This window comes from Pan troglodytes, chromosome 17, assembly GCF_028858775.2.
Source record: "Pan troglodytes isolate AG18354 chromosome 17, NHGRI_mPanTro3-v2.0_pri, whole genome shotgun sequence".
NCBI lineage: Eukaryota > Metazoa > Chordata > Mammalia > Primates > Hominidae > Pan > Pan troglodytes.
Window position 1 is genome coordinate 61,594,007 of NC_072415.2, and position 5,780 is coordinate 61,599,786.

The following is a 5,780-nucleotide window of genomic DNA, read 5'->3' on the forward strand; positions in this document are numbered from 1 at the left end:
TCTAAGGCCATGCTGCAGTTGTATAGTGTCATAATATCTTCTTTAAATCACCACTGCTTTCCTACTCATTGGAAAATACCTTTTCCAAAAATCATTTGTGGTTTGAAATTATATCTATAAGAATAAAACACATCTCAGTTTTGCCTGAAGGATCTGAGCCTGTTTGATATAGAGAAGCAAACTTGATATCCAATCTGTATGCTGAGTTTCAGATAAGTGATTTCTAGACACAACATACCACATATGTCTTAACTTTTTAGTTTCGAAGGAAACAGGACTCTGATCCACTTTGCAGTCCAGATATGATATTGACCCTTTACACACAGCCTTGTTTTGCTTTAAGCCTATTCAAACACTGCTTCACTTTAATTTCATCTAAACTGTACACTTCTCCCAAATCCTGTAATAACGCTGTCTTTCCTGGTGTTTGGTGAGATGCTCCATGGTTCCTCTGGTGTTTCCCTTGTTGCAACAGCCGAATAAATCTGTCTTTTTCGAACTATAGCGTTGCCCCCGTGGTCTTAAGTTGATTGGACGAGGAGAGAAAAAAGCCATTTTTCCACTTCTGACAGTGAGTTATTGTAGGCTCCAACAACTTTGGTGTTGGTTTCTGCAGCATTGATGGGGTTAACTCCTGAGCTTCTTAGAAGCGGTAGGTCATTTTCAGTAGCAGTGCCAGGAGCAGTGGCAATCGTGTGGGCTGGTGGACTACAACCCAGGGGTTAAGGTGGCTTCTTGATCTCTGGGTGATATTTCCTTTCCCTTTCACTTCTCCAGTTCTTGCAACATTTTTACTACCAATTCTCTGATTATAAACAACTAAATCCTTCTCTGCTAGAAATATAGGGTGGTTTCATTTTTCTCAATGGTCACTAGCTGATACAGTATCTAAGGTTCTGAGCTGCACTTTGGCAGCTTTCTGAGACTAGAGAGAAAAACAATAAGAATTCAGAACCTGGCCGGGCGCGGTGGCTCAGGCCTGTAATTCCAGCACTTTGGGAGGCCGAGGCGGGCGGATCACGAGGTCAAGAGATTGAGACCATCCTGGCCAACATGGTGAAACCCCGTCTCTACTAAAAATACAAAAATTAGCTGGGCGTGATAGTAGCCGCCTGTAGTCCCAGCTACTTGGGAGGCTGAGGCAGGAGAATGGCGTGAACCCGGGAGGCGGAGCTTGCAGTGAGCCGAGATCGCACCACTATACTCCAGCCTGGCGACAGAGCGAGACTCCGTCTCAAAAAACGAAAAAAAGAAAAAGAAAAAGAAAAAAAAAAGAATTCAGAACCCATCAAGGATTTCACCCTGGTAAGTAGGAGTTAATCAGGAATAAAACAGCTCCCACAACTGAGCTTCCAGTCCTCCGGGTAGATCACAAAACCCCAAGCCTTGAAATTGGATTAAGATGGTCCTGGTCGACTTAAGCCCTCTAGGCTTCTTAAATTAATCAGTTTTGGAAAATTCTCTATCTTCTCAAATATTGCTTTTGCTTCTCTTTTGGGAATAACAATTAATTGCGCGTTGCATATTCTCATTGCATGTTCTATGTCTTTTACCTACTTCTCTGTATTTTCCATCTTTTTGTCTGCTGTCCATACTTCATCTTGATAGATTCTTTTAACCTAATTTTTAGTTTAATAATTCTGCTGTATCTAATTTGGGATTAAAGCCATCCATTGAATTCTTAACTTTTGTTATTGCCTTTTTACCCAATTCTAGAACTTCCAGGTTTTTTTTTCAAGTTTGTTACCACTTTTTATAGTTGCTAGTTTCTTTGCTTTTGAATTTTTAAAAATTTGGCTTTATCGCGTTTTAAATTTCTATACTTTTAATAATATGCTTAAAATACATAAATCAAAAATTGATAGAACTACAAAGAGAAATAGACAAGTCTGCAATTATAGTGGGATATGATGAAATACCTCTGTCAGTAATTGATAGAAGCAGCAGACAAAAATTATTAATAATGTGGAAAATTTGAACAGCATGATTAACAAAACTACTTAATGTCCATATATAGAGGTCTGCAGTCAACAACCATAGAATGCATATTATTTTTCAAGCTCACACGGAGTATGAAGATGTTGGTTCTTCCAAATGCATATGAAGATTCAGTGCAATCCCAGTCAAACTACCAGGCAGATCCTTTTGTAGTTCGTAAGTGATGACTGGGTTTTCACCCTCATGCATGAGATGTGCCTCTCTCGAACCCTGTTATGATGTAGGCACGTTAACCATCTGACATGAAAACAAAACAAAATACCAGTCAGGTATTTTCCAGAACCTGACAAACTTATTCTAAAATTAACCTAAAAATACTAATATTAAAAGACTGAGAATAGTTAATACACGCTTGAAGAAAAATGGATACTAAAATTAAAGACAATAATTAAGACACCTTTGAAGGAAAAAAAAAGCTTGAGAAAAATTGGCCTACTCACTATCAAGACTTGTAAATTTATAATGATTAAGATAGTGTGATATTGGCATGAAGACTGAAAAATAGACCAATGGAACAGGGGACATAAGCCAAGTATTTATTTATATGTGTATATTAGTATATAAGTATATATAAATATTGGGAAAAGGCTATCTTTTCAATAAATAATGCCAGGACAATTTGATATCCATAAAGGAAAAAATGAAATAGGATCCTTTTCTCACACTATATATAAAAGATAATGCTAGGCAGTCAGTAGACCTAAGTGTGAATGGCAAAGTGGAAAAGCTTTTCGAAGGTAATACAGGTGAATGCCTTCAAGACTTCAGAGTGTGGAAAAACAAGACTCAGAAAGCTCTAACTATAAAATAAAGGATTGATGTGTTTGTTTTTAAGACAATATTAACTACTTTTATTTATATATTTTAGTAATTATTGATTTTCATTAATATTATTTTAATTGATAAATCAATATACATTTATGGGGTGCAATGTGATGTTTTGATACATGTATACAAAAAGGAATTACTAAATCAATGTAATTAGCATATCTAGCACCTCTGTTTTTGTGGTGAGACATTTGGAATTTACTGTCTTAGGTTTTTTGAAATGTATAATACATTATTATGTAATGTGCAATAGACCTCAAAAACTTATTCTTCCTGTTTAACTGAAACTTTGTACTCTTTGACCAATATCTCCCTATTCCATCCCTACTTCCCTGCACCCCCCAGCCTCCAGTAACCATCATTCTATTTTCCACTTCTGTGAGTTTGGCTTTTTTAGATCCCACATAAGTGAGATCGTACAGTGTCTGTCTTTCTGTGCCTACCTTAATTCACTTAACCTAATGTCTTCCAGGTTCATCCACGTTGTTGAAAATGACAGGATTTACTTCTTTATAGGGTTGAGTAGCAATCCATTAGGTTATATACCACATTTCTTTATCCATTTATCTGTTGACAGATGCCTAGGTTGATTGCATATCTTGACTATTGTAAATAATGCTGCAATGAACATGGGAGTACAGGTAGCCCTTAGACATTGATTTAAGTTCCTTTGGATATATACCCAGCAGTGGGATGGCTGGATCATTTGGTTGTTCTATTTTAAGTTTTTTGAGGAACTTCCATACCATTTTACAGAATGGCTATATTAATTTATATCCAGCAATAGGGTACAATGGTTTCCTTTTCTTCACATCCTTGCCAATGTTAATCTTTCCTCAGTTTGGTAAATAGCCATTCTCACAGGTGTGAGGTGATATCTCATTATGGTCTTAATTTGCATTTCTCTGATGATTAGTGATGTTGAGCATTTTTTTCATGAACCTGTTGGCCATTTGTATGTCTTCTTTTGAGAACTATATATTCAGATCCTTTGCCCATTTTTAAAATTGGGTAATTAGTTTTTTTGCTCTGGAGTTGTTTAGGTTCTTTATGTATTTTGGCTATTAACCTCTTGCCAGGTACATGATTTGCAAATATTTTCTCCCATTCTGTGGATTGTCTCTTCCTTCTGTTAATTGTTTAATTTGCTATGCAGCAGCTTTTTAGTTTGATACTATCCCATTTGTCTATTTTATATATATATAAATTTTGTTGCCTGTGTTTTCAGATATCTATATCTATATCTATTATCTATCTATCTATCTATCTATCTATCTATCTATCTATCTGTCTATATCTATCTATATCAATTACTGCCCAGGCCAGTGTTGTGGAGCATGTTTTCTTCTAGTAGTTTTATAGTCTCAAGTCTTATATTTAAGTCTTTAGTCTATTTTGAGTTGATTTGTTCACATGGTATGAGAAAAAGATCTAATCTCACTCTTCTGTGTATGGATATCCAGTTCTCCCAACACCATTTATTGAAGAGACTATCTTTTTCCCATTGTATATTCTTGAAACCTATGTCAAAAATCAATTGGCCATAGATGTATGGGTTTATTTCTGGGCTGTCTAAAGGATTAATATATTGGACTACATTAAAATTAAGATCTTTTGCTCACCAAAATACAAATAATGAGAGGCAAACAGCAAACCGCAAGATGGGAAAATATGTTTGTAACACATTTTTATTTGTCGTGTAACGAATAAAAGGTTTATATCTAGAGTATATTTTAAAACTTCTTCAAATTAATAGTAAAAATACATGTTATCTAATAGAGAAACGGGAAGTGACTTAAATAAGCATATTACAAATAGGATATCTAAATGACCAAGTAATGTATGAAAAGACATATATGCTTATTATTACTTAGGGAAATGCAAATTGGAACTTTGATAAGATAACACTGTGTACTTATCAGATTGGCTAGAATGAAAAAGTTCAACAATTACAAGTGCTGGAAAGGGTGCTCAAAGACAGAAACTGCCATTTATTGCTGACAAAAGAGTAAATTGGTATGCTGCTTTTAGAACACAGTCTTTGCAGTGAGTAGAAGATACCCATACCTGTTGACTATACCTATACTCCTTGACATGTGCCCTATAGAAAGTTATGCTTAGGTGTATCAGGATTCATATTCACAAATGTCCATAGCAGCATTGCTCATAATTGTCTATTTCTGGAGTCTCCAAGCTCCATTAATTACATGCCTATCTTTATGCCAATATCACCCTGTTTAATTACAGTAGCTTTATAGTCAGTCATGAAATTAAATCCCCCAATTTTATTCTCCTTTTCCAAAATTGTTTTGCCTATTATCAGTCCTTTGACTTTTCATGTAAATTTTATTATATTTTTAATTTTTTTAATTTTTTTTTTTTTTTTAAGACAGAGTCTCGCTCTGTCGCCCAGGGTGGAGTGCAGTGGTGCCATCTCAGCTCATTGCAATCTCCGCCTCCCAGATTCAAGCAATTCTTTTGCCTCAGCCTCCAGAGTAGCTGGGATTACAGGTGCCCACCACCACATCCAGCTAATTTTCGTATTTTTAGTAGAGATGAGGTTTCACCATTTTGGACCAGGCTGGTCTTGAACTCCTGACCTCAGGTGATCTGCCCCCCTTGTCCTCCGAAAGTGCTGGGATTACAGGTGTGAGCCACTGCGCCTGGCCCCTCATGTAAATTTTAAAATCAGCTTGTCAATATTTTTAAAGTTGTCTGCTAAGATTCTGATCGGGACTGCATTGACTGTATAGATCAGTTTGGGGGAGAACTGCCATCTTAACACTATTGATCAATCTATGAGCACAGTGTATTTTTCTTCAGTTTCCTTTTGTGTTGATTTATAGTTTTCAGTGTAGAGGTCTTCTACATTTCTTGTTAAATTTATTCTTAAGTATATTATTAAAAATTTTTATTTTCTAATTTCTTATTATTAAAATATAGAAATGTAATGG

At 35.6% G+C, this 5,780-nt stretch overlaps 1 non-coding gene across 1 annotated transcript; it reads left to right on the plus strand.

The window, feature by feature from the left end:
- Positions 1-2,139: 2,139 nt before the first annotated feature.
- On the plus strand, positions 2,140-2,241 carry LOC112206303 (small nucleolar RNA U13). The gene has a single exon (XR_002940536.2). It is a non-coding gene; the product is annotated as a small nucleolar RNA U13 (small nucleolar RNA).
- The last annotated feature ends 3,539 nt before the right edge of the window (positions 2,242-5,780 follow it).